The following is a 17,401-nucleotide window of genomic DNA, read 5'->3' on the forward strand; positions in this document are numbered from 1 at the left end:
TTCACTTCTTGACTTAAAGACTCCCCGTTGAGGGAAAGTATCTTTATCTGAAAGACTGAATTTTCTGTCTCTTGAGTCGTTATGTTCACACTGCAGAGATCTGAAGACTCAAACTATGTTCGTGTCACAGTCAGCAAGGAATGTATGAGCACCCAGTCGTATAGAAACTATCCTGTCTTAACTGTTGCACTCAGTCAGTGGCCTAGATTTGGACAGACGTCTGACTTCAGTTTCTACAGAAAGACCATTTCAGCCCTTTCTTCCTCTAAAAGGTGGAAACTTTCTAACTTTCGACTTACATATTTGTGAGGGTGTACAAATATGTTTCCCACTCAGAACTGATTTACACTACACAGGTATATTTAAGAAATGTTCACCATTGAGTATGAAATCGTTATCACTTAAAATCTAACTTCAAAGAAAATTTTATACTTCATATTCTTTGGTAAACTAATCTGGCATCTTCAGAGAAAGAAGGTGGATACCTGAAGCTGACTACCATTACCTCAAAAGTCCTTTTGTTATGCTCCAGTGAAAGGTATAGATCTAAGAAAATGAATTATTGAGATCCAGCACCGGCAATTATTAAAAACTAAAAGTGTAACCTGGGAGATAGCTAAATAAGGGCTGATTCTGATCCTTGTTTGGGGCCCTCAGAACGTAGGGTCCATGGTATCTTCTCAGAATCTAGTAGTGAATTTATTATAGAAGATGAACACTTTCCCCTTGGCAATGCATGCCTTTACATTCAGTGCTAATCACACGCTATATTCATCACTACATGCAGGCACCATCATATGCTTATATTGCTGGGCAGAGTAATTGAACTCAATGACATTTTGCTTGTGAGTTGTGGGGGATTTTTTTGCACATTTCTTTGCTGGCTTCTTCTATTAGTTGCTATTTTCTTCCAGTGAACATGTAATTTACCCATAAGGGCAATATTAGACAAGTGAGATGATTTATAAGGACTGTGTGAACCTTTGTGCACAGCCACAAACACAGACAATTCAAGCTAAATGTAGTGTGTGAGTGTAGGAAAGTGTGTAATGCTTAGTAAAAGTGTTCAGACATTTCATGATAAACAAAGCAGAATCACCGGAGGAAATTGAGACTAACAATAATCCTCTGCTGCTCCTTATTTACTTTTTGGTTTTTTTAATTGGTATTTCCTTCAGGCAAAAATGAGTCAGATGACGATGAAAACATTTGCCTTGGAATCTCCTCTTCAAGCCCCCAGCCTAAATGTCAGAGCAGCCACAAAAACAAATCAAAGATTCACATCTTTAGCGATGCCTAGCATCTGTTGTTTTGTTACAACTCTAGCACTTATGATATGCAATTAGAAGAAAATAATGTGCTGACCTGGATTTTCCCAGTATGATTACAGTATTAAAAATAACATAATTTATTGTATGTTTTTGATTACAATAGTTTTTCTGGTGTTAGTTGATTCCTCTCTATATACATGTATATACACATACATAACAGTATAAGCTATTACTGGCTCTAATTATATTATTATTATTATTATTGCAGATAGTGCAATAAACTAAGTGATATTTCAGTCATCTTGTAGCTGTGTTATGCTAGATGAAATATAAGCTTGTTTGAAAACAGTGTATTTGGATATTTATGGTACTTTTGGTTAATAGTGTTATTTACATAAGAAAAATTAAGCACAAATGTAAGTGTTTGCAGAATCTGGGCCATTATAAGCTACTAATGTACCAGAAGTAGAGGATATGGATCCAGACACATATGCACATTTTTGACATGCATATATAGAATTTTCTTAAATAATTCCATATATATACAGTATCAAATAAATCTATATTTCTCTCAGGCTGTCACTAATCGTGTATATCTTACTATTAGCAATATGATAAAGTTTTCTCCAGGTCTGTTAATAAACACAAAACTATTTTGGGGTTTCACATTTTAACAATAATCCTATCACCTCCACATCTGTTTATGTAAACTATTACTGAGTGACTGGTGTTTAAACTGTCAGTTGACCAGTTCACCAGATGGCAGAACTCATAGCTATATGGAGAGAAATACTGCATTTGAGAATGTTAATTGGTTTTAAGAACATTAGATATCTCTGAGGTCCAATAACTTCTATAGAGGTTTCTTTTTAAATTTTAAGGGTCATATTCTGCTCTCATTTCCACAGGTATCAAAGAAGAGTGATCATACTGACCTCAGTAAATCTGCTTCAGGTTTACATCAGTACCAATCAAGATTGAATCTGTCCCTTTATCTACCCAACTATCTGTCTATCTCCCTCTCTCTTGATCCCCTCTCTCTCTCTGCATAGGTAGACAGATGCAATTGCACTAAGTAAATATTTCAAGAAACCTTAGAAATAGATTTGTAAATATTGTAATACTGTAAAATGTAAAATGAAGGGCTGTACTTTGTTAGAAAATATTCTATCTGACATTTGTAATTTTAAAAAGAAGAGAAATATTTTTGAAATATCATTGTAACACACATGGTTAATAGTTTAAGGTTTCCGGTAAAGCAATTTGTAAATTGTTAGCAGCTCGGGTATTCGGTTTAAAGCACCTTAGTTGATCTGACACTCAGTGGTTACATATTCCAAAAATTTGTAAGAATTTAATCTTCAAAGCTGGGGAGAAAAAAAACAGGAGAGACACTTAACATAACTTGGCCCTTTATAGCATTATTAGCCTCAGTATCTGAGTGTCCTTCAGACATTGGTACTTATATGCAACCTGAAAAAAAACCACCTTCTTTTTATAGATGCAAAAGATCTCTTTCTTATGCAAAACATAGGGAAGACACAGATCTGCTGAACAGGATCAAAGAAAATAGTGGGTTAATTTACAGTACTGTATCAGTTTAGAAGTGAGGTTTTTAATCCAATCTCAACCTCCACATTTGTCATATTTTGCATCACTTCACGGAGCAGTATGGAAGAGCACAAACTGGATTTTTTTGGACAATGCAAACCAAAAGCAGCTCTAAGCCACTGCTGGGTCTTTCATCCACAGGATCCTGCTAGAGCAAGTGCAAGGTAAAACTGCTGGGGCGCCTGCGGAGGGTAGGTCAAGTCCCCAGCGCTAGCCTTCCCACCTTGCACATCTTTCCCTATGGCACTGCACTCTTTGTGAATGTTGATTTAGCCAGTGAATATAAGCATCCTGCTGAGCATGATGATATGGATGGATAACTTACCAAAGCCTAAGGAATGACGTATTGCCATAGAGGATAAGTGGGCTGTAGTATTCCACCTGGTTCCTCAGGTTTGAGCACACCAGGACTACATGTTAGATATCATCCAGTTCTTCTATATTTTTTCATATGATTTTCATGTATTTTTAATGTATTCTCATTTTTTGTGGCTAACTTCTTAACTTTGTAGTGAAAACAATTTAGATTATGAGGCACAAAAAAAAAAAAAAAAAGGGAAAGAAAAAAAAGAATTGGTATGGGTCAGATCCTATGCTGGAAAAAGCGAAAATGATGAATCTGTGATGATTATGCCTGCTGACATTCTGATCCATTCTGTCTGAAATGTCACATTACCAAAGAAAACAGAAGAAAGAAAGTAAGACTTTACAGAGCAGATGAGAATCCTTAACATAGTATATAAAGCAAACTGGAAGACAGTGCCTTACTTAGCTAAACTCTTAGATAGAATTAATAATTTCAGCAAAAATGAAGTACCACATTCAAGATACTTTTACCATATCCCAATAAAAGTACTTAAAATTTAAACATACATTTTCATTTATGGCAAACAGAAGAAAAAATAATAATGTATTATGCTTTAGTAACTGAGGTTGTTTAAATACAGAGATACATTCCTGATTTAAGCTTATGTTATCAAATTGCTGTCAATAAGTGAAAAAAAATTATTGTCAATTTATATATGTTCAGACATCTTCTGCTTTGAATCATTTTATGCCTTGGATCAAGCAGGCAATATTTTTGATGAACGTTTTGTTAGGGGAAAATATATCATGCTGGATCTAACAGCTTGAGAGAGGCAAGGCTGCTGTAGCTCCATGCCCCCAGGTGCAATCTGTAGCAAGGCTGGCGATACATTCACAGTAAGTATATGCACACAGACCACACATATACAACACATATATACAGACAGACACACAGCGCACTCGCATGAACACAGGCAGCACCTATGGCCTCATCCTCCTCCACTCTCTGGCTGAGCAGGATGCAAGGTCTGCTCGTGAGAACATATATATAGACACACACATATATTTTGCTTCCCCCTCAACAGCCATTTTCTCTCTGTGCTTCTTTGCAGGTGTGCAGATGAGCTTTTATCTCATAACCTAATGCATTTAACTGAAAACAATGTTCAATATAATAGGTAAAACTCTCCATGCTGTTCCCACAATGCAACTACATTTTTTTTGAAAGATGACCCATACATAATGGTTGGGGAGACTTCAACATAAACAGAATTGCTTTCATCGTCATATGAAATCAATATAGTTAATTTAGTCATATATATATATTCAGACTGAAATTGTGAATGGTGGAGTTGGATGAATTATAAGAGGAAAAAAAAGAAATATTTTATTTGAACCCTTTTACAAAATTTATATTATTTTGCAGTGCAATAAGCTGGGAGAACAGTTGAAAACAGACAATTTGCTGTTACTGCAAGAATTCATCATGTAAAAAGTTGTGGAACTTATTTTAGATATACAGTGCAAGAACAGTTCTAAACATGTGCTCAGTTACTGCTAAAAAAATAATACTATTAAGCTGGTCATTAAAAAAATTAAATAGTTCATCAGAGCTTCCAAGACCTGAGGGACCAGATGAAAAGCTGATAACTATAATTTGTTCCTTTGTGCTCTTTGAGACTCTTCAGAAGCAGAGAAAATTGGCACGCTTCAAAGCATTGCGCACTCAATTCTTTAGGCAGAGGTGTACAGAGAGGGAATAGAAGCTGTGATTAGTTCTAAGACCCTCTGATCCCAGTTATTTTGTTACTTCAGATTGTGAGAGGTATTTCCAACATTCATAAAGCGGTTTTCAACTTCATATTTTCTGGTTTTCATAGTGTGCCAAACACTTGACATTACATTTTTGATATTTCAAACTGTAAGCTGAAGATCAGCAGACCTACATTCCCTGCTGCGGGTGAACTACAGTCATTTGAGGTAATTCATTAATTACCTTCTCTGTCATTTCTTGCCTCCTTCCCCCTTTTCAAGGATAGGCTTTCTCTTTTAAGGATAGCCTTATTACAGGCTTTTGGAGGTACAAAAGGCTTTGGTGGTTTTGCTGTCCTCTGCTGTTAGATCTTCTTTCCTTAAACTGATGGGCCTGCTCCTTCCTGGCTTTTTCTCTTAGAGATGGTGTCCTCTAGATTGCACAATGTTGGAATGTATTTCAGAGTGGTGACTGCACCTCATATAAAAATGCAGATTGTAAGACATGTTTTGATGGTCTGGAGAATAGAAGTTATTCACAAAAATCCACCAATAAAAAGAAATGTAAATAAAACTTGCATTATTCTACATTCATATGTCTTATTGCATACAAACATGCAAAATAATCTAGTGCCAGGCATGCCATGGGATCCACAAGAAAATACCTTATTGTTATTGACCACACATGGTAGATAGGTACCCTGTGATAGAAAGAGCATTTGTTTTATTTCTTGTCCACATTTTACTGTATGTTCAGTCAATGCACTGTGGGGTTTTTTTCAGTAGAGGTGCCTGAGTTAGAGGATGTACATCTGCCTGCTTTTCCTGGTTTCCATGCTTCTGGTCAGGTGAAAACATCCAGAGAGAGAGGGAATATGCCCACAATATGTCTGCAGTGGGATACCTGTGGTGACAGTGAAGAAAAAGGTTGGTGAGAGCCAGAGATAAATGTATGAGCCAAAAGTGGGATTATGTCCCATTACAACAACAAAAAAAGTCAATTTCAATAATGCAAATCAGAAAGCAAATATTGAGTGTTCGGGCAGAGATTAGCCTTCACTTGTTACCAATCTCAGAAAACACAAGAAAGAGAGCTATAAACATGGAGGCTGACTTCAATGGTCTTTTCTGCAAGCCCTGTGAGGTAGCTAGAAAGACTGAACTGATTAGCACAGCCTTGCTTTGGATCTGTTTCAAGGAAAAAAAAAAAATAATTGCAAGTTAGTCACTCAATTTCTGATCATTTCAAACAAAATCATGCCCAAAAGTACACTATTCCCAAGTTCAGTGGTCAAGTTTACTGAAAAGCCATGGTACTTAGCGGTTAGTTTGAAAACACTGTATTTGAAATGTGTAATGAAAAAACACAGCACATGAAGAGGTTAGAAGAGGTTCTGCTTGTTCACAGAGCAGTTTGGTGGTATGCTGCCTATGCCCCAAAATTGGATGCAGTCATATAAAATGACACTGCTATGTGTCTCTATGTTAATATATGATACCCTTAGGCATCTCCTTTGTCCATCTCTGTTGCTATTAGCTGAAAAAATAAAAAATGCTTGGAACAATGATTTCTTTCATTCCACCTCTTGGCAAGAGGGGAATTAAAACTGAAAATAACTTTAAAATCTTCCATCTGAATATGCTCCCTGGAGCAATATCTTGTTGACATATATTGTGGATAAGATGATCACCAGGGATAGTATAGGGAAATTACAATGTTGCAAGTGTATTTAGTGGATTAATGGTTAATTTCCAGCTGTAGAATGAAATAGATTCTGCTGATTTACAGCATCTTCAAACAACAAAGTACTCAGAGTCCAAGTGACACTCTACAGTGATTGGCATATATTATATCCTTCTCACCATGTATTTTGAACTAATGAATAAACTGGAACAATTTACTGATCTGTAATACTAAATAATTGAAAAGCTTTACTAAATAGTGTTTACAAAACTTTGTCTTCTACCCAAATGCTTAGTTAGATAAGAGAATACAGAAGAGCAGAGAGTCTAAGTCTTCATTTTAATCTTTCAAAATCCATACTAATGAGAAATGCATAATTTAGAGTGTCAAATGCTTTTTCTATGTTAAATATGCTATTTTCTTTCTGATTTTGGCCAAGAAAGAAAACAAAGAAGCTCTTGCCAGTTTGCCATTAAACTGAGATTGGATGTTTGCTCTGAGCAATGGCTGAAAACAAGCCAAACAAGATCCAAACCGGTCAGCTCTGGCCTGCCACAGCAGGTTTTATATGAGCTTACTTTCTGCAGAAGGATAGTGCAAGTAACCTGATGCTGACACCAAGAAGGAAAGAAGCTTCCAGAGAAGCCAGATGGAGCTGTTCAGAGGACTAGACATCTTTTCCCAGAGCTGCCTAGGTCTGTTTCGGGAAGGGCCCGTCTCATCCAACACGTCTGCTCTGCTTCTCTTATTTGTGCTTGTTGTCCCCATTTGAGCAAATGATTAGCATGACTTGTTGCATACTTGTCTTACTGTTCCTATTCATAGTCAGTGCATGCCTGCATTACACGCTAATTATAACTGGTCAGCCTTTGAATCTCAGTGGTGGCTGCTGGCCCTTATGGTATCAATTAATATAAACGTCTCTTCCCTCTGTCCTCTTCCCCCCCAGTATACCTAATTCATATGTCAGTGTCAATGTTGTGAACTTTATAGACCAGACAGCAACAGATTGCTTACAAGGATTTTATTGTAGTTTAACCCCAGCCAGCAAGTAAGCACCACGCAGCTGCTCGCTCACTCCCTCCCACAGTGGGATGGGGGAGAGAATCAGAAGAGTAAAAGGGAGAAGACTCGTGGGCTGAGATAAAGACAGTTTAATAGGTAAAGCAAAAGCCACGCATGCAAGCAAAGTAAACCAAGGAATTAATTCAGCACTTCCCATCGGCAGGCAGGTGTTCAGCCATCTCCAGGAAAGCAGGGCTCCATCACGTGTAACGGTGACTTGGGAAGACACACGCCATCACTCCGAACGTCCACCTCCTTCCTTCTTCTTCCCCCAGCTTTATATACTGAGCATGACATCGTATGGTCTGGGATATCCCTTTGGTCAGTTGGGGTCAGCTGTCCTGGCTGTGTCCCTTCCCCCAGCTTCTTGTGCCCCCCCCCAGCCTCCTCGCTGGTGGGGTGGGGTGAGAAGCAGAAAAGGCCTTGGCTCTGTGTGAGCACTGCTCAGCAGTAATGAAAACATCCCTGTATTATCAACACCGTTTTCAGCACAAATCCAAAACATAGCCCCATACTAGCTACTATGAAGAAAATTAACTCTATCCCAGCCATAACCAACACAATGGGATCTTAAGACTTTGGGGCAGAGTACTGAGGGGTGTTCAGCTATCACACGGAATGGGTTTTGGTCCCTGAATACATGAGATGTTCCTGCTTGGACTTTCTTGTGCCACTATATAGCAACAGTTCCAGTAATGTCCGCAAATAATTAAAAATATTCTACAAATACTCCTGCTAGCTCTTGAATGCTTGCAGAGAGCCAATGCAAAAGCAGGATACACTTAGCAAAATTAGAAAAAAAACCCTAGCAAATATTGCTAAATCTTTTCCGCAGTCCTGCAAACTCTGCTCCTACCAATCAAAGATACATTTAGTTTCAGTACCTGTTTCACATGTCCAAAACCTTGAAAGCAGGTGAATAAGAACTTCTCAACATTTTTCAACATTATTCATACATTCGTGTTACTTGTGATACTGGCAATACTAGCAGTTTGACATAACATAAGACTTTCTCTTCCACTTCCTAGATTAACTGAAGAGCAGCTGTTAGCCCAGTTATCAGTCTGTACTCTAGCATGAAACCTTATCACTGACCTTATATGCATTTGCAACAATTATGTCAAGCAGACAAAATACCTGGCTGCTGTATTCCCCATTAAGTTGAGCAGTTACTGTACCCCAGCATTGCTAAAGACCCTGGATATGTTTTGAATTAGGGACCGCTGGTGGAAGCTGAAGTGCAAATTTTCCCACTGTCAGGCAGCTACCCTCAGAGCACCTGGAGCCTTGCCTTCTCAGCAAACAAAGAAGAAAGTAACATCGCTTTTCTCTGAAGAAAGCATAAAGTAGCCTTTTCTGCGCTTGTGTTGGTATGTCTTGGGCAAGGGATTTCTTTGTCTGTGTTTGTGTGTGTGTGTATATGTGTGATGTCAATAACTCCTCAATGCTGAATGACATTTGATTAATTATAGCAATTAGCAATCACTTTGCATCAATCACTGAATACTAATACTGCTATAACCACAAAGTATAGCCAATGCTAGTAACCATCAAATTGCATATCTCATGCTATTTAAGTTCTTTCTGGCCACCATCCAAAATACACTGTGGCTCTTCAGTATGTGAAAGCAAACCCAAACAGCAACTCAGAAACAACACAATTCAGCTTACCATTCCTCAGTAGTGTAATACATTCAAGACTGCACTAAGGATATAATGGGGCCATTTTTCTTCAGGAAATGATTCAAGAAAATAGGAGAACACCAACACCACTTGGCAAGCATAAAAGCTGTTTTTTCATGAAAATGATGGCCATGCCTCTACCAGCTACATACCTAAAGGAACTGACTTTGGAATTGATATAGGAAACTGATGTAATACACAGTTTTGCCAAATACTAGGGAAGTATCAACTAAATTGTATTAATTACAGTAATTACAATACATTATGGTATTTATTGGACTAAAAGAAGTAGCTACCAATCTGTCTAGATAATTAGAACAGACCTGTTCGAAACCTTGCATTGTTTCTCTAATATGCATTTGTACATTACTCTGTGGTTATTATGTTTCTGTTCATTGTGAGAAGTTCAGACACTAGTAAATAATTTACAGCTGGCACGTTGTTTCTCCTGGATAAAGCCTAGGAGGAAGCCAGACCTATGTCTGGTCTCCTGGTTTGAACTGTAAGAAATGGCATCATTGCACTTAAGCTTTATAGCAGAGTGACATTCTGTGGTTCATACCTGGGTTTAACTCTGATAAATTTAGGTAAAACAGATCTACAGAGCATTTCCCTGATAAACATAAGGTGCTTCATTTATTTCTGAAAGGGAAGATTTTCCCTGATGTCGTGGTTTAACCCCAGCCAGCAACTAAGCACCATGCAGATGCTCACTCACTCCCCCCCCATCCAGTGGGATTGGGGGAGAAAATCGGGAAAAGAAGTAAAACTCCTGGGTTGAGATAAGAATGGTTTAATAGAACAGAAAAGAAGAAACTAATAATGATAATGATAACACTAATAAAATGACAACAGTAGTAGTAAAAGGATTGGAATGTACAAATGATGCGCAGGGCAATTGCTCACACCCAGCCAGTCCCCGAGCGGCGATTCCCTGCCCCCCACTTCCCAGTTCCTAAACTAGATGGGACGTCACGTGGTATGGAATACACTGTTGGCCAGTTTGGGTCAGGTGCCCTGGCTGGGCATGAGAAGCTGAAAAATCCTTGACTCTAGTCTAAACACTACTGAGCAACAACTGAAAACATCAGTGTTATCAACATTCTTCACGTACTGAACTCAAAACATAGCACTGCACCAGCTACTAGGAAGACAGTTAACTCTATCCCAGCTGAAACCAGGACACCTGAATATGTTTGGGTACTTTTTATTCATATATTTAGTGACCTTTTTATAAGGTACTTTTCCCTGACATATTGAAATTTCCCAGTATAATGATAAATATATAAATGGAAAAACATGAAGCCAAGTCCTTTATAGGTAGTGTGGACCTTTCCCCCCCTGTCCTCCACAAAGGTTTACCTAAAAGTAGATGTTCTCCATCGGACATATAGAGAGGTGTACAGAGGTGTACACCTATGTACAGAGGTGAAGTGAACAGAGTGCTTCCAACAAATTTCAGGCCTTCCCAAGACAGGGATTTGGAGAAAGGATATGTATCAAGAGCAAAACCAAAGACATTTCAGAACTTTGCTGGAGCTTCTGTTCACAGTCATTTGTCCATGGCTATACTAACAACTGTGAGACAAAGATAAACACATAGATAAATATATAGATCAAAAGACAATGATATTTTAATGTTTATTCTTCCTTGTATAATAGAATGTTTTTAAAAAGTTTCTAGCATATTTATTCCACTTGAATAGAGTGGCTTTATTTTAGAGTGGTAGATGGAAGCAGGGCACTCTGGAGACAGATTCTTTGCTCACTGAAACAAAACAAAATAGGAAGATCAATTCCAATTCAGAAGCAGACTAGGGGTCGTACCATACAAGCTGTTGCTTTTTTACTTGGCAATTGCCAGGAAGTGGCACTATTCATTTTAACATAAATATAAAAAAATACACTGAAAATCCCAAAGATAGGTGTAGGGGAAGATGGTAAATGGTATCTGCAAGCAAGATGCAGCAACAAGAAATAGAAGGTTTAACGTAAGGATAATAAAAATTGCTCATTGAGGATCTGCACTTTCTTTAGCATTGGAAATCCATCCTAAAGGTAAAAATGTGGATACAGAGATGACAGTGTGCAGAGTTCTGGGACTAGCTATTGGCAAAATTGCTGTCTATGTATCAGTCTTGAGTTTGTTTTAAACACTGACAGTGAAAGAGCAGGGAGACAACCTAAGAGCTAAAGGCATGATAGATTGCTCCTGGTTTGTGTTAGATAAAATTAAATCACTTTCAGTAGGAATGCTTCACTTGAGACTTTTTGAGGATTGCAGCTTAGGAAGGTACAAGCTGTAGCCTTTGGAAAGAAAATCTGCACAAAGACCTAGTGGGTTTGATGTGAGGCAAAGAATTTTTAATACGTGCTGAAATTCAGGGGGGAGACTGCCAAAGGCAAAAACGGCAGCCTGATGCCCTCCATCCAGTTCTGACTTTGACAGATCTCCCACTAAGTTTCCTTCCCCTGACATGAGAAGTTTACTGTGATGTCACCAAGTTAACACAAGGCAAGTAAATTTTACTTTCACTGTTCCAGCAGGGTGCTTAAACTTTGTCATTCAGATGTATTTTAGTTATGCTGTGACTCAATTGTATGAACATGGGAGTATAAAAGGGTGAAAAAATTCGAAAAAACTTTGAAAAAACTTTCCCTGTATGCTCCCTGCTGCCTGCACTGGTCAGCTGACCTGATGAATGCAGGAGAGTCTGTAATTCATTGCAGGTGAAGGCTAGCAGCATAATAATTATGACTTGCAACTAAACAAAAGTAATAGAAGCTCATGATCTTAACGGGCACCACTAAAGCACCATGCAGATGTGTTACAGTTCATATTGCCAATGCAAGTCTTTCAGCCTGCCACGTCTCAGGCTCCCATTCCCCTTCCCTCTGCCTTTCATCCACTGTGGTAACAACACATCACATATTTGCAGGAAAAAGTCTGCCTATGGCTTCGGTATCCACTTGGTGTGTAAAATTTTGGGCTGGGCAAAGCGCTAGAGCATGGCAGTGTTGTGTGCCATGCCGGGGGTTGTCCCTCTGCTTGGGGTTCGGTCCCCGTGGGTCCCGCCTGAAAGAGCGAGGCTCTGCGCCCGCTCACATACCCTGTGGGCACCGCGCTGCTGAGAAATACCCTTGGCACCTTTCTCTGCCTGGCTGGCTGTGGAATTTGCTGCTTGGGGGTCTCAAAATCTAGCTTGGATGAGAAATCCCTTCCTGAACAATGCCACAAAGGACTGCAAAGCTATTCAGGAGGTGGAGAAGTGCCTACAGTTATTCTCTGGTCTTTTACTTATAAAAAGCTGCCAACAGAAACATGGAGAATAGAGGATTCTTTCAGCTTAGCTGCTAAATTGAAAAACTTGTAGGAAAAAGTTTAGTTATAGATAACAGAAAAGGATTGGTTTTGATGCAGCTTTTTAGGTTGGGGTTTTTTTTCTCAAAATAGGAGGGAGGAAAGGGAACATCATCCTCCTGGGCCTGCCAGAAGTGTATTTTGCAAACAAAATGAAATATTTCCTTTTCAATTATTTTATCCTTCCTATCCATATTTTTTAAATTTTTCTTTAAATAAATTTCTATGTGAAAAAAATGTAGTAAGTGAAAATATTTTATTAATAAAAATGTTAGCAAAAGTAATTCCACTGCTTTTGACTGTGGCTATTGATGGAAATCAGTTTCGCTTAAGAATAATCTTGTTCTTCTGGAAACCTCTTTTTCTAAAATTGCAAAACAATTTAATCGTGAACACTTTTTACTCAAGGTCATTGAGCACAACTTGCTTAAATACTTTTTAATGCAAATTTGAATTTACTAAGCACTGATTTTGTTCACATTTAATTTGTAGATGCTTATTTATTTTTAGTCTATTTGTAAGTTGGCTAGATTTATTTCCAAAGATTTTCAGGATTCATGTTTGCTCCATTACCCTCCACTTCCAGTACATCTGTTTTCTGCCTTTATTGACTGAATTTGAAAAGGAAGTAAACTGAAATGTCAGAATGTCTGGTGAGCCAGAAATTCCAATTTCTGGTCAGATTTTCCTACATCTTTCTGAATTTTTGCTGAAAATAAAGAATATTTGCAGAAGATGAGGTTATGGGCTTTAGAATGAATTTCACATAAATTTCAGGCCAGCATTTATGCCTACTTATCTTCTGTCTGAATTCTCTCTCTCTCAGAATTACTTTTCAACTTCATGTAGTGCATTATCAAGAGTAAGTACCAACCATTGCACCTGTATATCTTTTTACTTGACAAAAATTAAATTAAGCAATGTGGTAACGCCTGTGGGTCTGTAGATAAAGATTGTAAGTCTCCATGATGTAGATTCTGAAATTCACATTTTTATTGTTTTTACAAAATATCATTGCTGCACAAGAGGTGGTCATTAAGCCAAAGAAAGCCTGTCAGGAGAAACTGAAAAGATACCTTTTTTAAGGGTCTGATAGGAGGATAGCCATGGTAAGCTTCAATCAGTCAGGCAAATCCTAAACTAGCCGTGCTGTGCTGGGGCCGATGTTACCCAAACTCCGTGTTTCAGCTCGGCTGCAGAGACTTAGTGTCAGCCTGCTGCCTTTTTTTTTTTTTTAATTTCTTTATATTTAAAATAAAAAAAACCAAAACACAGAAGAAATTAAGCCTTCATCTGTTTTGTGACATGAATGCATACCAAGATGTGGGAATTGCTCCTGAGAATAAACAGAGGAAACAGGGTGAGCTAAAGCAAGAAGATTCACTTCTTCTGAATATGTTTTTCTTGAACTGTTTTCTCATTATCTTTGACATGAGGAGGAATCACGAATGTGTCTTCATGGACAACTGTTGAGATCCAGCTGTTCTATATTAACATTGCAACCTGAGTCTTCTGAATGAAAAAACACTAGAGTGGATGGTGGATGCATCTGCTGTTGTCCCCAAAAACACTGCTGTCTAGCAGAAGCATTCTAGGGAGTAGGTTTCTGTGTGAAAGATAAATATACATGGTTTGTAAATGGAGCTAAGTAGAATATAAAGTCTGAAATCTAAGATACCGCATAGGTAAACAGTTGCATTAATCAGTTGTTATCTGTATTTAATCACTCCTCAGCTCCATACCTAAACCTCCATTCTGACCTTTCAGACTGATTTCCTTACAGCTGCTCTGGGAAAACCAACATGTCTTTCTTTAAAATCTCTCCATTCTGAGTGTTTTCTGCCCTGTGTCATCAGACATAAGAGTCCTGATCTACCTCCAGCATTACCCGATTGACACAGAGATTGGATTTAGCTGGCAGTAAACTGACATATAGCTGATGTTGCCATCATCTTACTTTCTTGACTTTATATCGTTGGTGCAAGTCACTGTTTTTAAACATTAAAAACCATGACAAGGATGAATAGAAGTGGTTTATACAACCTCACTTCTCACTTTTGTAAATTATTTTAAATAGCTCTGCAGTATCATCCACTTTTAATCAGTTCTACTGGAGTTTTACATTATTATTTATATTCTGTCTGTCTGTCTGTCTATCTCAGGGTGGAAAAAACGAAAAGTAGAAATTCTCAGTTTGTATTATGTGACTGTCTTCTCCTGGCAGCTGGCTCCAATGTGCACCTCTGTGAAGGTTGCCATGGAGACTCCAATTGAGGAGCAAATGTATTTGAGGAGAATTTCCAGCCTGGCAGTATGTAGGAAAACAGATACAGAAATTAAAGCAGTGCCTGCCCTTCAGATGGGAGTCAGGCAGGTCTGCTGGACCAGGCTGGAAGTGGGGCTGGAGGGGGAAGGATGTTGCTTGCGCAAACATTTAATTAACACATTATGGTCACTTTTATTCTTATCTATCATTTTGCTTTCCTCCCCAGCTGTTTTATGAAACAAAATTAATGTTAAATCATAGCTCTTGCTGACCAAATGACTGTAGTAGTGTCCAATATGCACACTTTCTACCTTTCGCCTGAAACTGAGCCCAATACGTGCTCTGCCCTGAGTATGATAATTCACTAATGCACTGGTTTGTAGGTCTGACTTTATAGGCATTTGTCTCCTGATGACACCCAAAAATATTTGCCTATTTTAGTTTTGTGCTTGAAACAACAGTCTGCCATGTTGTTTCTAGCCTTTTACTCACAGGAGACTTTGTAACAAAATTTATTGAATACAAGGATCCAAGAAAAAAAGGCAGTGGGAAAAATCCCACTAGCTTATTAAGACAGGGAGCCAGCACTTATAAAAACTTTTTTTTTGCTAGATTAGGGGTAAACCAGTGCCCTAAGGGTAAATAACTTACAGCAGAAGTCCTAACAACCTTTGTCTCAGCATTTCACAAGATTTATTTTATAGGCAAGACTTGTTTGACAATATTCTTTGTGGTTTGTTTTTTTTTTAACATTGATTTGCAGAGAGGTATCTGTAAATTTTCTGTATTTTGATTTTTATTATTTTCTTTTGCAACTTAATATCCTGTGAGTTTTGTTCCACTTGGTAGATGATTGACAGAGTTTTGGATTAACAACTGCTGTTTGCCAGAACACTGTTATGAAGAATGAGACAAGACTGGAAATTAGTTTAAAAAAACCTAAATAGCAGAAAAGTTTTTTTTCCACTGATACTATTCTGCTGGGCCTGACTTTAGTCCAAATTTTTTATGTAGTTCTAACTTCTCATTGACAAAGTTCTTTTTAAGAAGGGACGACGGTGTTATTTCACTGACAGAAAGTAATGGTGGTGCTACTTTATTACCTGTTTGAAAGAAATATACATAGATGGAAAACGCATGTCGTAGGTCATATTGCTGGTCAGTCGGTTCTGTATTGTACCTTCAGAACAAATGTTCTTTAAATCTTTAATTGAGAATATGGTCAATATTAAAGACCACTCGACAGAGGGAGCTAGGAAGTTAAAGCTTCCCAAGAACAGGATCTGGCTAGGCCGCCGTCACACGACTGAGAAACCTGGGTGACTAAGAGCTCCTTGGGTGGTGTGGCTACATCTACCACACTTCCAGCAGCAGGGAGGAGGAGCAGGAAGCGAGTGATCTTCAGTGACTTGGCCCTACAGAAGGATCGTAATGCCCTACTCCCTCCAGCTCCGGTCTTAAAACTCACAAACTGTCTCCCCTTAGAAATTATTGAGGCTTCTCATTGGTGAAATTGTGACCCAAAGAGCCTCCTCTCTTGTGGCTTCCTCCCTCTGTCTCATACTGAGGTACTGAGCACTTCTGTGCCATAACACCTTGTGATCGTCCTACAATACCGGTATGAAATAGCAGGGGCCACCAGAGCAATGCTAATTCGGGAGAGCACACAAGTAGTACAAAGCCAGGTCCATACGAAGTGCTGCTGTTTAACTGCATGTGAGGAGGCAGTTTTATTACTCCCATAAGAACATTAAAAATAAGAGCAGACAGCATATGCGTTAGCAAGCTACATAGCCAAGATTCATCTTCCGTTAGTCCACTACTCAAAATCAGCAAATACTCTTGTATTCCATCAGAATTGCTTATATGATGGTTCACATTCTCTAGATAAATAGTAAGTAGATTTGTATTGACAGGAATGAAAGGGTCAAGGCATTCAGCATTCCATTCACAGTCAGGCAGGATCTGGAAAGGTGGAGTACAGAGGAAAGCAAGGAAGCACTCTTGTGGTGTTTGGAATTGAATTCCCAAAACACAGAATCATGTCGCAGCCAGATAGCCCTCACATAATTGCCTTTATAAGCAGTACTGTAAAAAATATTCTTTCATTGCCTACCAGTGTAGCTTCATAGTCTAAGGCTTGGAACATATGAAGAAGTAAGTCGGCAGCTCATTGACTACTAACTGTGGGTAAATTCTGGAGATTTACTGGCAAGCACTGTATATAACACTACTGTACATAACTTAATATGAAGGATGTTTATAGGCACAATAAGGCTAGTCCAGAAATTGTAGGATACAAGAGTTGATAATGCTCCAGTATGTAACTTAAGTTTTGCTAGCTGAAGCATGACTCCTTGAAGTCTTCATTACCTGAACAGAATAAACAAAAATTTAAGTTT

This window comes from Haliaeetus albicilla, chromosome 1 (assembly GCF_947461875.1).
Source record: "Haliaeetus albicilla chromosome 1, bHalAlb1.1, whole genome shotgun sequence".
NCBI lineage: Eukaryota > Metazoa > Chordata > Aves > Accipitriformes > Accipitridae > Haliaeetus > Haliaeetus albicilla.